The sequence below is a fragment of the Cavia porcellus genome, unplaced genomic scaffold (assembly GCF_034190915.1).
Source record: "Cavia porcellus strain 051 isolate PalLab524CR breed Dunkin Hartley unplaced genomic scaffold, mCavPor4.1 scaffold_3, whole genome shotgun sequence".
NCBI classification, from domain to species: domain Eukaryota; kingdom Metazoa; phylum Chordata; class Mammalia; order Rodentia; family Caviidae; genus Cavia; species Cavia porcellus.
The window spans coordinates 44,000,692-44,016,369 of NW_026947486.1; the positions used below are offsets into that span (position 1 = coordinate 44,000,692).

General features: G+C 33.7%; 1 pseudogene; it reads left to right on the forward strand.

The window, feature by feature from the left end:
• Positions 1 to 349: 349 nt before the first annotated feature.
• On the forward strand, positions 350 to 11,501 carry LOC100716643 (NEDD4 family-interacting protein 2-like; annotated as a pseudogene).
• Positions 11,502 to 15,678: the final 4,177 nt, after the last annotated feature.

Consider the following 15,678-nt stretch of genomic DNA (forward strand, 5'->3'; position numbering starts at 1 on the left):
AATTCTCATTAGTGCCTCAGATATGCTGCTAGATCAAACAGATTTTTTTCAATAAAAATATACAAGATGTCACTGTGGTCAAAATGGTAAGTTTCCTAAACTTATTTTACTGAACAATTGATATCATGTAGTACAACCTGAAAACAATTCTCCTAAGACTGTGATCTTGACCAGCTTGTTTAGCACATACTAACAATCAAATCCCTTGCAAAAACCTTGTTTTCAGTACTGAAAACTTTCAGGTCTTCAAACATCTAATTTGCCCTCTGGCCACTGAAATGTCTCAAGCCTAAACTAACCATATATATGCTTGTTAGAGACCACTGTGGAGAGTAAGACTGGTTTCACTATGATCGCTGGTGAGTGACTTTAGCAAAACAAGGAAACAGTTAATCTTCTAGATAAAAATTTTTCCTTTATGTCATTTCTTTTAACTCTTCTCTTATAGTCTCTCTTTTGCTCTCTCTATTCTTGGAAATATCTTCAATATTTTTCTGTTGGTGGCAGTATTGTTCCACTAAAATAATGTAGTTTTTAATCTTTGGCTGTTGAAAAGCTTCTGCAGTTTTAAAGATTATTTTGCTTGAAAAAATAGTGCTTTGCATCTGGGTCTGTGATTTATATTGAAGGAAGATTTCCTGGAATACACCTAATAATTCTCTGGTCAGGCTGTCTTGGTTGTGTAGAAAGAAAGCGCCAAGCAGATACCATGATTTTCCCACTCTTTTAATTTTTTCAGTAACTTTTCTTTGGCTACACCATACACACCCAATCATTATAGAAAATATGGAAAAGATTGTAGAACATATTAACATCATTCCTAATCCCATAAAAACAGAGGACTACTGTATAAAGTTTGAAGCAGATTTCTGCAATGCATTTTCCTTTTAAGACATTTCGGAATAAATGTGGTCATACGGTACATATGAGCCCTTATTATTCTTTTTTACCACTTGTATTTAAAAAGCGGATTACAGATTCTTTAAAAGTTCTAAAAAGACTTTAAACAGTCCTAACAAGGAAATTTATTGATGTGAAATTAATACTGGAAAATGTTACCTAAAATACATAATTTAATGATGCACCTCATCATCCTAGTAAAACAAAAATAATCCAAACCAAAACTTAGTACAAAAAAGAAACCATAAATATCAGAGTACAAATTAATGAATTTAAGAATTTAAAAAAGGAAACAAAAGAGTAGGAGACAAAGAAATAATAAAGATGTATCATGTACATAACAAAAACTCCACAATGAATTTAATTGTGTGTCAAAAACAAGAGCTAAAAAAAGAAAAATGACAAATCAGATCTAGAGATGTAAGGAGATGGAAGTGATGAGGAGAAAAAGAGGATTAAAAAAACCCTAAGACATGTTAATTACACATAGTCACTCCATTAGATGGATGTAATCATTTTATATTGTGAATGTATAGCAATAAAATGTGTAAAATGAATGAATAAATCCAAGAACTATTTCTTCAAATGAATTAACAAAATGGACAAAGCCTTAAACAAATTTACTGATAGAGGACAAACTATAATTGAAATAGAAATGAGACAGAAGAAATCAAAATGGATGCTGTCAAAATGCAGAAGATCTTTATTAAGAACCATGAAAAATTGCATGACAATAAATTGAAGAATGTTGAATAAATGAACAAATTTCTAGACACATGAATTCACACAATTCAACAAAGAAGAAATTACTTTGAAAATGCCCATAATGGCAACAATATTGAGAAGTTAGTAAAAATCCTACCAACTAAAAAAAGCCCAAAAGTTGATGGATTTACTGAAGATTTCTGCAAGAATTTAAGAGATAATAATGACAACCATTCTCAAACTCTTTAATGAAGTTCCAAGGGAAGGTGTACTTCCAAAGTTATTCCTGAAAACTCAGACTACACAAGGACATGACTGAAACAAGAACTATGGACCAATTTTTAAATTTATTCTTTTAAATTCTCTTTTATTTTAAAGAGAATAAAACAAAACACAACAAAGCAAATCATAAGAGAATAATGATAGCAACACAGTACTTCACAAGACAACAGAACATCAACAGTGGCTATCATAATGTCTCTTGTTTTCTTTGAAATAGTTGACTGTACTTTCACACACAATAATATCTTTTTTTTTTTTTTTTGTCTTTTTTCATTTTTATCGGTACGGGGGATCGAACTCATGACCGCCTGCTTGCAAGGCAGGTGCTTATGCCGCTGAGCTAAACCTCCAGCCCTACACACAATAATATCAAACATAACAAAATAGTATAAAATCCCTCAAAAGAATGAAAGCATTACAGTACTTCAAAACCAGATAACAGGAGATGAGCAATGTAATATCAAGCTAATGTAATATCACATTTTCCTCAAAGAATTTGTCCATATCATCATACATAATAAAATCAAATAAAGCACAAAAGAGAGAACCAATTAAAACAGAAGAACAAAAGCGTGATTGGACTTCAAAGCAAGATGATAGGAAATCAGCAATGTATACTATCATGTCTCACTTTCTTTAAAATCGGTGTTCATGCCGTCAAGCATAATAAAATCAAACAAAACAGAACAAAAGCAATTAAGCAAGTGAATGAAAGCATTATGACTTCAAAGCAATGTAATAGGAAACCAAGATTACCATAACATTCAAAACAGCTGCCTCTATTATTAGACAGAGTAAAATCTAGCAAAACAAGACAGAACAAAGATGAACCTAACAAACTTGTGAAAACATTACAAAAGTTCAAGACAAGACAATAAGGAACTAAAAGTGGTTACCACCTTTCCCTCCCACGTGTTTCATCACCTGTCACTCTTACAATAACTATTTTGCTTTTGGATCCCATTAACTCCTTCTGTATCTTATGCTAGGGTTCATGTTTATGAGTCTGACTTATTTGAACTATTTCACCTATGAACATAATTTCAGTTGGATCCATTTACCTACAGGAATCTTGAGATTATTCTACTTTATAACTGGATAGGTTTACACTGTGTAAAAAAAAACATATCTTTCTTATTCATTTTGTGGTTGATGAGAAAGTTACTCTCGCTTTTTATTCTGCTCTTGTGTCACTCGGAACAATTATTTTCAAAATTACCTAAGGTTTGATAACAAAACAACCTAGCAAGAAAGAGAAACAGCTGATAATCTGGTTGCTATTGACTCATAGTTTGAGTGCTTTGTAAGTAATCGTCAAGTAATTTACACATCATTTTGATACGTGATTTGATGGACATCTTGCAGAATTTCTTGGTCACTGTAGCTTCAGAGAGTACACTCCCAAAAAACATTACATATATAGCATAAAATTTTATGCCTTTGTAGATGTGAAGACTTATTATGTTTTCAATTTTGAAATTTATCCTGGAACTCAGCAACCAGGTTCTTGTTCATATAATAATAAACAAAATTATGATGTGGACAGACTTGTTTCGCCCATCTCCCAAACTAATCAGAATGTGACATTCAACAGTTAATCTAACAAGTTCAAATTGATTTTAAATGTGCTATTGGACATGATGTTGCATGTGTGAACATAGCACAAATTGACCATGAAGGAACAAGAGCACAAATTCCAAATGAAATGCTGTCATTTGAAAACAGAGAATTCTATAGTACAATCTTTGCTTTTCAGAATTATATAACATTGGCTTCATATACAGTAGAAAGTCAAATTAGTATTGCTAATTTCAACATTGCACTATGAAGGAAATATTGTACAGAAACCTCTCAACAACATGAAAGCCTGAGATGGTAACTTTCTACAACAAAACCAAAAGTGGAGGAGATGTTGTTGAAGAGTTATGCAGCAATTATTATGTTATTCCTAACACAAAGCATTGGCCAATGTTTGTATTTTACTCAACTCCAAAAACATGTGACATGGTTATATAGTTTTAAAAAAATATCAAGTGAAACACATCATGGAGAAATTTATGTTAGAAGATTGGAACTGGAGCTCATGAGATTATTTACAGCAGAGGAAAAATAAAATGTTTCTTCCCAGACAATTGTGCAAAAATTGTGAAGTGTTGAACTGACAGTCGCACACAAAGTCCTTCTACAAGAATAGGAAACCAAAGAGGTGTCAACTGTTCCCTAAATGAAAAGGTAGGAAAAGAAATCATACATGCTATCAGTGCAAGTGATACTTGTGTATGGAACATGTAGTTTTCATATGTGAAGATGGCTTTTAGTGTGACAGTTGAAGCAAAAGATTATTTCTGTGTTGGTGGACCTTTATTTGTATTTACATTATAGTTCACATAGGTTTTTATTTCTGATGTTTTCTTTTATGTGAGCAGCTATGTGAAACAGCTGATGTGAAAAATGTTGATGTCGATTCTAAGTACCTATTATATATTTCCTGTGTTATTAATATCTTATTTTCCTGCTAAGTTCACATTGTACAAAACAGTAGGACGCTCCTGACAGAAAGGGAAATAAAAGAGGTGACAAGAATGGCTTGACACACAGAAAAGGGAAACTAAGCACATATGTTGTCATTATAAACAAGACATATGCATGGAGCATGCAGCTGTCAAGTTTGAAAACTACCGTGGGTGTAACAACTAAACAAAGATTATTTTTACTGCAGAGTTTTATTGATATTTTCATTATAATTCTTACCAATTTTTTTCTGATGTTATCTTTTAGTTTTTGTAAGCAAGAACACAGCTGATGTGAAAATGCTGGTGTTTATTCTAAACACACAATTCACATTGAGAATTTTTTAAAAAGTCTCTGTGGAGCATGCCAGAGCGACAGGAGGTGAAACCATCCCACTGGGTGACCATGGCAGCAGAAACTCAGGTGAAAGGGATGCTTCAGCTATGACATCACCAACAAGGGAAGCTGAGAGTGCTGAGTGCTGAGGCAACCTGCTTGCACTAAAGCCAGATCTCAAGCCAAGCATGATGCACCATCACAATGCAGGAACTGGCTGCTACCAGGTGCATCACAATGAAAAGGACAATTCAGAATCATGTGCTGTAGAGCAGTCATTTACTTCAGACTCAACACCACAGGTTGTGCAGACTGCTTTTCCAGCACCAGCACTAGAATGTGTTACTTCTCCACCTTAAAGTAATATTGTGGAAATATCTACAACTTCAGACACAGAAGTTTATAGTGAGTTTCATCCTGTGCCACCTCGGTACAGTGTTGCTAACTCTCTTCCAAGAAATGGTGAAGCTGAGAAAGCTAATGCTGCTGCAATGGGAGCTATAGCTGCAGAAACATCTATAAGAAATCAGGGGAAAAAGTGTTCCCTAAAAAATGCCTTCAGTGACACAGACCAGATTATAGTGGGCAACAATGGCATTTTCATGCTGGCATTTTTTTTCACCACATTTATGTTCAACTGGCTTGGATTTTGTTTTTCCTTCTGTATCACCACTACTACTGCCAGAAGTTGTGGTTCTGTCTGTGCATTTGTCTTTCATTGATCAAATGGATCCTTATTGTGATGTTTCCTGATTATTTTTCTAGATATTCCAATGGACAGTATTGGCTCTGGTGGATCTTTCTTATATATGGCCTTCTCCCTTTCTTCAGAGGTTTGTTAATTATCTAAAATGAGAAATATGTCTGAAAGTATGGGAGATGTTCATAGAACAAGATATTTATTCTTATTGTACATATTACATCAACCCAACTTTCCTTTCTTAGACCAACGTGAAACTTGTCATCTGTAAATATACAAATTTAATGAGGTAGAAGACCACCAAGAGAAAAAAAAATTACTGAAGAAATGTTGGAACTTTGAAATTAAATAATTTTATTCTTCCTTTATTTTTATGTGATTTGGTTTGCACATTTCCAAAAAATTGCACGTACTTTAAGAAACTGTAAAGTTATAGAAGGCCAGTAAAAGCTGGCTAATCAGTGTTTGATATAATTGAAAAAATTGAATGATAGGGTCTTTCAGAATGTATACGCCTTTGACTTCTAACGTCAGCCCAATCTTTTCTTTTGAATGCCAGTATTATGTGGGTGGGTATAAATTATCTCTTAAACTTAAGAATCCTGTAATACAGCTATATGAAACATTTAAAATTGATCGTTTATTAGGCATTGACTACTACTAACAGTTACATCTAAACATTCAGGGATATATTTATGTCTTTAAAATTTATTATGTTTTATTTAAGCAGAATTTAAGATTTTATTTTATTGATAACTTATGTACCTATCAACTACCACTGTGTATTATAAAATGAACCTGCTGAAAAAGTAGCAAGATGCCAAGTATATTCTAAAAAAAACAGGAAAGAACAATACACATGTTGTCAGTGTAAGTGATACGTCTGTAGGGAACATGCTATTATGTGTGAACACTGTCTTTGATAACTGGAGTAAAGATTATTTTTTGTAGACTTTTATTGTTATTTTCATTGTAGTTCATGTAGGAATTTATTTTTCAGAACTGTACACCAAAAAGCAGTTGGTGTTGATGTTGAAAATTTTGATGCTTTTTTATAACACTCAATGAATATTAAAAAGTCAATGCTTTCTTGTTTGATATGCTTCCTTTTAAGTAGTCATTGTTTAATATAATGACAATAGTACAATTAAAAAGAGTATTCATATGACCCAAACTGTCACTTAAATAGTAGTCCAGAATTCATCAAAATATTCCAATGTACAACTACTCCATTACTTCAGTCATTAACTTGCTTCTCATTCTCAACTATCTCTCAGTTCATCTTATGTTCTTACTAGGTACAGGATCTGTCACTCATGGATCCGTAGCCCATACACACTGAGAGGTACCAGTAATAAATATATTTTAGGAAAGTCTCTTTTTTTCTTCATATTATGCCTACTTGAGAAGTGGAATATTATGTATCCAACTTTTATCTCCCTTACTATTCTTTCAAAAAAAATACAGGTACTTTGTGTTTTAAAGCTATCAACCATTTGGAAAATGGTGAAGAAGACAAAAATAGCAAATATAAGCAACGAAAGAAGTTTAAGACTTTCTTTTTATTTTAAAAACAAAGAAAGATAAAAAAAGATACAGAATTGTTTTAAGATGGGAAACTAACACTAGTTAACATACTGCATACTATTATCTTAAAAGTAGCAGTTCAAGTTACAAGATTTTGGCATTAAAAATGATCAAACAAATAAACAATGAAAATGCAAACAGTTCTTTTAGAGGAAGTAACAGAGACTAGTAGTATAGTCATCATATATATGTATATGTATTCATAAATATTTTATGTATACATATATACATAAAATATTTTTTTGTTTTCTTCTATCCTCTAATCCAGTTGTTCTTTTCTGTTGAGTGCTTTCTTTGCCTTTTATTTTTACAATATCTATTATATATTTTGGTTCTTATTTACTCTTTAGGTTTTTTATGTTAGGGAGAAAATATGATATTTACACACATGAGTCTGATTTATTTCACTTATGAGTTTAGTCTCAGGTTGAATCCAATTACCTATAAAAGCTTCAAGTATATCTTTCTTTATAGCTGAGTAGTATTCCATTGTGTAAAAATGCCACATCATTTTTATCCATTCTGTGCTTGATGGTTATTTGGGTTATTTCCAAGACTTAGCTATTACAAATGTTCTATAAATATGGGTGTAACATAATGTCCTGGTGCTATGGTGTTTCAATTTTTTGCGGAAAATACCCAGAAGGGGAAAAGTTGGATTGAATAGAACCACCAATCCTAGTTTTCTGAGGAATCTCCACACTGATTTCCACAGTGGTTTTACAAGTCTACGCTCCCACCAGAGTGGAAAAGTATTTCTTTTTCCTCGGAACCCAACAGCATTTGCTATTGATTGATTTCTTCATGACAGCCATTCTTTCTGGAGTGAGACTGAATCTCAGTGTTGTTTTATTTTGCATTTCGTGAATTACTAGGGATGTTGAACATTTCTTCGTGCACTTATTTGTCACTTTTTTTCATCATCTGAGAAGTGTGTGTTCATCTCAGATGTCTATTTTTGGACTGGGTCTTTTAATTTTGAGGGCCTAATTGTTTTCAATTCTTTATATGTTTTAAGATATAAGTCCATAGTCTATGGGACAGTTGGCTAAAGTTTGTTTCCATTCTGTGGAAAAAGTTTAAGTTTCTTAAAGATTTATAAAAATCTTAGTACTGTTTTGCAAAAAGCATTAGTGGTATCATAGCAAGAATCTTGTGGATGTTTGTCCTGAATCACACTGTACCAGTCCAATTTGGTTATCTATAAAACTTGGTGCAAATGTGGAATTTTCTATTAATCATTATACTGATTTTATAGTTTGAATTTGAATCATCCCCAAAGTTCCATGTGTTAAATGATTTGACCTTGGGGATAAATTAAACATTTCCCCCACAAGCGCAAGCAGAGCCACAAAAGTGGAGTTTCACCCATTCCTCATGTGAGGAAATATCCATCACAATGTAAGTAGACAAGTCACAGATGAGCAGCATTCCTAGACAAAAGGCATAAATATCAAACAACTCCAAGCCAGCTCCATATTTTGTTTCTTTACAACATGGGGCACCAGAGGTGAGAATTAATACCAACCTGATCCTGGATGAGGAAAATATTGTGTGAGAGAAATAGGCAACTATATGCCAGGACTTCATACATTAAGTCCATCAGCCCACTCACACCCCTGCCCTGAAACTTTCAATCAGCACAGACTATGGGTTGATCATGTTCCTCATACACCAACAGAAGCAAGGAGATATATAGACTTGGAAGGTAACAAGGACCTGGGGGAACATACAGTGGGCTTCAGTGGAGGGAAGGCTCCTCAAAAAACCAGAGTATGGATCCAACATGGTTGGAAGATGAAGATGCACACCTGAAATACTTAGAAAACCAATGAAAAACACAGATAATATGAAGAAGAGGAGGGACATACATATGAAAATTAAAAAAATCAATTTGAAATTAAACAAACAGATCAAAGAAAACATACACATAAGTGTTAAAAAGACAGGAAGCAGTCAGACAGGACTGGCCCACAAATCCTGTACTCTCACCCATCTTCAGAACAGCCATTTTGAGAACCTTAGAAAGAGCTGAAGTGACTCAAGGAATGCATCAAATCTAGCCTCACAGGATACACTGGGGCCCCCCCTTATCTCATCAACTGAGAAGGCTGAAGCCCTTTAGCATTTTTACTGACACATTCCAGGGACAGGAGCCCAAGGGCAAGACTCTAAGAGGGTAATCAAGAAGACACTGCTTGTGACAGAGATCATCAATATTGGGCCCTGGAGATATCCAGACCACCAGGAGCCTTAAGTTTATCCTACACCAAGAAGGATGTTCATTCATTACACAGGACTAGATTTGGTCTTGTTTAAGCCTGGAATCTTTTGAATCTACACCAAGCTCTCCATGCACTCCAACAATCCCAGACCTGGCACACACTCTTTCTAACATCTTGAAACAGGCCTGGGCTGTTTATATTTCCACATGGACTTCTAATCCAGCTGAGTCTCTGCCTGGTGCGGTTGTACTCTGGAAGTGTACATTTGACACTAGGTGAACTACTCCCACTCTGACCACATTAGTGTCTACATCCTAAATTTTGCATTCTGAGTCCTTACCTGGAACAGTAGGCCAATTCCCTGCCTTTTTAGCAACAAGGGTTATCATCCTACCTGTTTTGAATGCTCTGGATGCCTGTGAGACATCATCATGTACCCTCAGTGGATCTGCCAGAATCTCTTCCCATCAGTCCTTACTGTGCCTGGTTCTGTACTTGGCAACATAGGGAAACATAAGTCTCCAGCTTGTGTATGGAGCTCCTTACACTCCAATAGAGGAATGTGTATATTAAGTACCCAGAATGGGCTTCAAATCAGTGGAAATCCATACCCAGAACCTCAGACTCCAATGTTCCACACCATTCCTTTGCTGGTGGCCCACTGTTAACAGTTTTCACATACAGGGGTTTGCAGAAAGTGAATTCACTTATGTGGAAAATATTTACAGAAAATCACACACTATAAAGAGTAGAAAAGAGGTATTTGATGTAAGATTAAAGACTACAGGCTCTGGAAGAAAACACTACTTGAAATGTGTAGGGATATTTTTTTTTGGTCTTCTCTATTCATTTAACCCAATTTTTCCTCCCTCCTCTATTAATATTATATAATTACCACTGTTACTACTATTCATTATTATTGATGAAGTTTGAATTTGTATCACTCATTTTCTTGTTCAGTCTTTTTAAACATCATTGTATTTGCTTAAGTTCTTTTTTCTCGTTTTCTTTTTTCATTTTCTTTGAACCTATTTTTGAGTATTTCTTCTTTTCCTCTAGTTTCATGCCCATTTTCTATAATTTATTCTTATCCCAGTTATTGTCTGTTATGGTTATCTAATGGTACTAAATTTCCTTTATTCTTTTAATAAAATTTTTATTTTATTAGTGTATGTTTGTAGTACTTGCAGGTTGCAATCATCTTGAGGAATGGTTCCACATGTATGACACATTTGTTCCTTTCATTTTTAAATCCCCTTCTCTTTTCTTTCCCCCTCCTTCATTTTTCAACCATTACTGTACCCCATTTTTCATTCTTACCTCATGCTATGGCACAGCATTTTTACATTACTTTACATTAGTAAATATTTACATACTTTACATATTTACATACTTTACATTAGTAAAGTATATTAGGTTCCTGTGCATGGAATATCTTTATTCCTTTTATTGCCCTTTCTCCTTTCTACTCACTCCTCTGAGTACTCTTCATAATTGCAAGAGTTTCAATCACTTCTCCCATTTCATCCACCCTCTTTGTACATTCCCTTGCCCAAATGATATATGACATCTGGTACTTAAACTTATGTGTCTGGTTTATTTCATTCAATACTATATTTTCAAGTTGAATCCATTTTCCTACAAATGCCACAAATCTGAAATACTTCACTGCATAATAGTATTTCACTATATAGAAATCACATTTTCTTTATGCAATCATCTGTTTGTTGGTACACACTCTGCTTTCAAGATTTTGCTTCCTAGGAATTGTGCTGTTACAAGTATTGATGTGCATATATTACTGTAGTATGATGTTTTAAAGATATTGGTGAGGATATCTGGAAGAGGAATAGCTGGGTCACATAGAATTTATACTTTCAGTTCTTTAAGAAATTGCTATACTGATATCCATATTGATTGTGGTGTATATTTCCCACAACAATTAAGAAAGGTTCCTTTTTCACCACAGTCATAGCAGCATTTGTTATTGTTTGATTTCTACAGGATTAGTATTCCTTTGGGATTCTCCTGCTGTTACCCAGCATGGACCAAAAGAAGGATCTAATTACAACCCCTCACACCCACTGTCTGCCATTGGGAACCTTCTTGTATGGAGCCAGTTTGTGCCTAGAGAAGCAGCCAGTCATGCACTTGGAAACCTGCCAGTCACCATCATGGACCTTCCCCGCAGGAGCCAGCATGTCAAGTACCCCCAACCTCACATATTTACAGCCATCAGGGAGGACTTAGTGTAGCTATGTGAATCTGGAGAAGTACATCCTGCATCCCATCACCTTCCCAGCCAACCAGGTTGGTAGAAACCTAGATATGTGGCCCATTCCTCAACACCTTGAATGGGTGACCAATGCAGTAAGAGCCTGGGTCCCCACAACCAATTTATTCAGAGGAACCCAGGAAAATGTCAAGACAAGGAGAAAAATACAATCTCAGACCTGCAGACCACATAGAACAAGTCTAGGAGACACAGACATAGAGTAAATTGGAATTGAACACCTGAAATTTCTAAAATGATAGCATCTGAAGTCAAGGAACATGTTCTTGAGGTCATAAAAGAAATCAGATAAGAAATAGTATCTCAGGTAAAAGAATAAATGACAACCATTTGTTTGTAGTACTTGCAGATTACAATCATCTTGAAAGAATTGCTTAAAAGAATCTTGAGAGAATTGCTGAGTATATCTAGTGAAGATGTAGATTTTAAAAATGAGGAGCATAGGAAAATGATGGGAACCTTGAATGAACAATACAGGAAACAGTTAGAATGCATGGGGAACCTTGAATGAACAGTTAGAATGCATGAAACAGATGCAAAGGTATATTCAGGAAGTGATGAACTTCAAGCTAAAAGTAAATAGAGGATATATAGAAGATTATTGTATCCTAGTGGAAGAATCAATTCAGAAAGATCAAATAACATTGATTAACATACATCCACCAAATATTTAAGCACATATCTTCATAAAACAAAACTACTAAAATTAATACACTAAATAAACACGAATACAATTATAGTAGGGGATTTTGACACCCTACTTTTGCAAAGATATACATCAACTGAAGAAATACCCAATAAGGAGATATCAGAGATGAACCAAAAAGTCTACATAAGTAATGGTAAGAGTTGAAATTACCCCATGTGTAAATTAGACTACTATGAAATGAAAATAAAAATCAGTCAGAGAAGAAATCACATAAAAGGTAGAATCCCTGGGAAAATTAACATCACAATCCTTAACAATGAATGTGTCAAAAAAGAAATCAAAGAAACTTAAAAATTTCTGGAAGATAAGAACAATAAATGAGCAAATCACAGACACCTCTGGATAGCAGTTTTAATAGGAAATTTTTTGCAATCAATGCTCACAATAAGAAACATAACAAGCCCAAATTTGTGAGAAATTTTAAGATACTTGAGAAACAACAGCAAAATTCCCCAAATCGACATTGAGGGTGGAAAGTGCAAGACACAAGAGAAAATCAATGAAATCAAGACTTAAAAAAAGAAAAAAAGCACTACAAAATCTATGAGTCAAAGAGCTGGTTCTTTGAAGAAGAAATAAAATAGATAAATATTTATGAAGACATTCCAAGAGCAGGAAAGAAAATTTGCATCAATGCTATTAGAAATGAAAAAGCTGAAATCACAGCAGACATTGGAGAAATTCAGAAGGTAATTAGAAACTTCTTTGAAAAAATTATAGTTCTCTAAATTACCAAAATATAAAGAAATGGACAGACTTCTAGACAGATTCCTACATTCATACAAATTATAAAAACTAGCCCAAAAAGTCCAATATGCTTAACAACCCAATAGCAAGCAGTGAAACTGACAGAATATTAAATATACCAGGTAAAAAATCCAGGAATCTGTTGAATTCACTGCTGAATTCTACAAAACTCTTAAGAATGTTTTATCACTACAACTCTGCAAGTTCTTCAAATAAAATGAAACGCATAGAATTCTCCCAAATGCATTTATGGAAGCCAGTATCACCTTGATCCCAAATCAGATAAAGACCTAACTAAAAAATATATATATAGGCCAGTCTCCTTAATGAGCATAAATGCAAAAATCCTCAACAAGGTATTAGCAAATAGAATACAGCACATTATCAAAAGGATCCTACATCATGATCAAGTAGGTTTCATCCCACAGATGCAAGGATGTTTCAACATATGCAAGTCAATAAATGTAACAGAACATATAAAAGTAAGAAAGACAAAAAACCCACATGATCATAAGAAAAGATACTGGAAAGACTTTGGGCAAAAAAACAATATCCCTTCATGTAAAAATAAAAATCCTGAAGCAAAGAAGTGAAGAAAACCATATCTGAATATGGTTAAAGTTATTTATGACAAACCATCAGCCACAATTGTATAAAATGATGAAAAATTAAAAGTATGCCTGCAAAAATCAGGCACAAGATAAGGATTTCCAGTATCAGCACTTCTGTTCAACGTAGTACTTGAAACAGTCAGAAAAGTTGGGCAAAAAAGATAAAGAAAAGAAATAAAATTGTTGCATATAGGAAAGAAAGAAAACAAATTAGCATTATTTGCAGATGATACGATAATCTACATAGGAAACCCAAAGAAATGCAGCAAAAGACTCTTATAATTAATAACCAATTACTGCAAAGTAGCAGGATACAATATCAACATGCAAAATCATTAGTATTTACACTCACCTATAATGAACTCAATGAGAAAGTAATTATAAAAACAATGCCTTTCAGAATAGCTTTAGGGAAAATAAAATACCTAGAAATGAACATAACCAAAGAAGCAAGATGTCTCTACAAAGATACATACAGTACTCTGAAAAAGGAGAGTGAAGAGGACATCAGAAAGCAGAAATATCACTGCTCCTGAATAGGCAGAATAAATATGGTCAAAATGGCCATACTTCCAAAACTATTATACAGATTCAATGCAGTTACATTCAAAATACAAACAGCATGCTTTCCTGAACTAGAGAAAACAATCCTAAAATTTGGTGGAGCCAAATGAGATCCAGAATAACAAGATTAATTTTGAGTAATAATAGCATATTAGTAGGCATAGTAATGCCTGACTTCAAGCTATACTTGAAAAGCAATAATGACAAAAATGGCATGTACTAGAACAAAATCAGATATATGAATCAATGAAAATGAACAGATTTGGCCAAAACTTTCTTAGACATGTTCAGGTATTTGATCCTTGACAAAGGGCCCAAAAATATATGTTGGAAGAAAGATAGCCTGTTCAACAAATTGATAAGTTTTTAGCCAGCCCTATAAGAAGAAGGAGAGAACAGAGTCACCTCAATGCAATTAGAAATGAAAAAGGTGACATTGCAACAGAGAAGGATGTCCACTATCATCACTTCTGATCAACAAAATATACACTTGACATGTTTTCCAGAGAAAACAAGCAAGAGAAAAAATACAAAGAGCTATACATAAGAAAGAAAAAGTCTGAATTATCATTATTTGCAGTTGACATGATATACATATGTGTAGCCCATAAAATACACAAAGAACTCCACCAAGAAAATTTAGGATTAGTAACCAATTTCAGCAGCATAGCATCAGACAAAATTGAAGTAAAAAATCATAAGCATTTGTATACACCAATTTTGAAATCTATGAGAGTGCTATTATAAAAACAATAACATTCAAACAGCTTCAAAATAAAGGAAATAAATGGGTATTAACCAAACAAAGGAAGTGAAAGACCTCTCTAGAAAGAAAATTACAGTACTCTGGAAAAGGAAATTGAAGTGGACATCAGAAAATGGAAAGGTGTCCTCTGCTTCTGGACAGATAGAACAAGTATTGTCAAAATGGACATACTCCCAAAACTACTATACAGCTTCGGTTCAGTCACATTCAAAATATACAGCAGCCTACTTTACAGAATTAAAGAAAATAATTCTAAAATTCATGTGGAACCAAAAGAGACCCAGAACAGAAAACACAATTGTGAGTAATAGCAGCAAAGCAGAAGGCATAGATATATCTGACTTTAAGCAATATTTCAAAGCAACAGTACTAAAAACATCATGATACCAGAATGAAATCACTATCTGTGGAACAGAAGAGAGAACAAAATTCCCCAGACATATTCAGCTATCTGATCTTTGACAAAGGTATCAAAATCATACATTGGAAGAAAGATAGCCTATTCAACAAGTGATTTTGATAAAACTGGATGTTTGTTTGTTGAAGATGGAAACTAGACCCTTATCTCTCACCACATACTAAATTAAAATAAAAATGGATCAAAGATCTAAACATTAAAATAGAAACATTAAACAGAATGAAAATCAATTAAGTATAAATCTTGAAGTCAAAGATATAAGAAAGAACTTTCTATACAGAGATTTTTGCAATAAAAACATGAAAATTTTAAAAATCTTGGAAA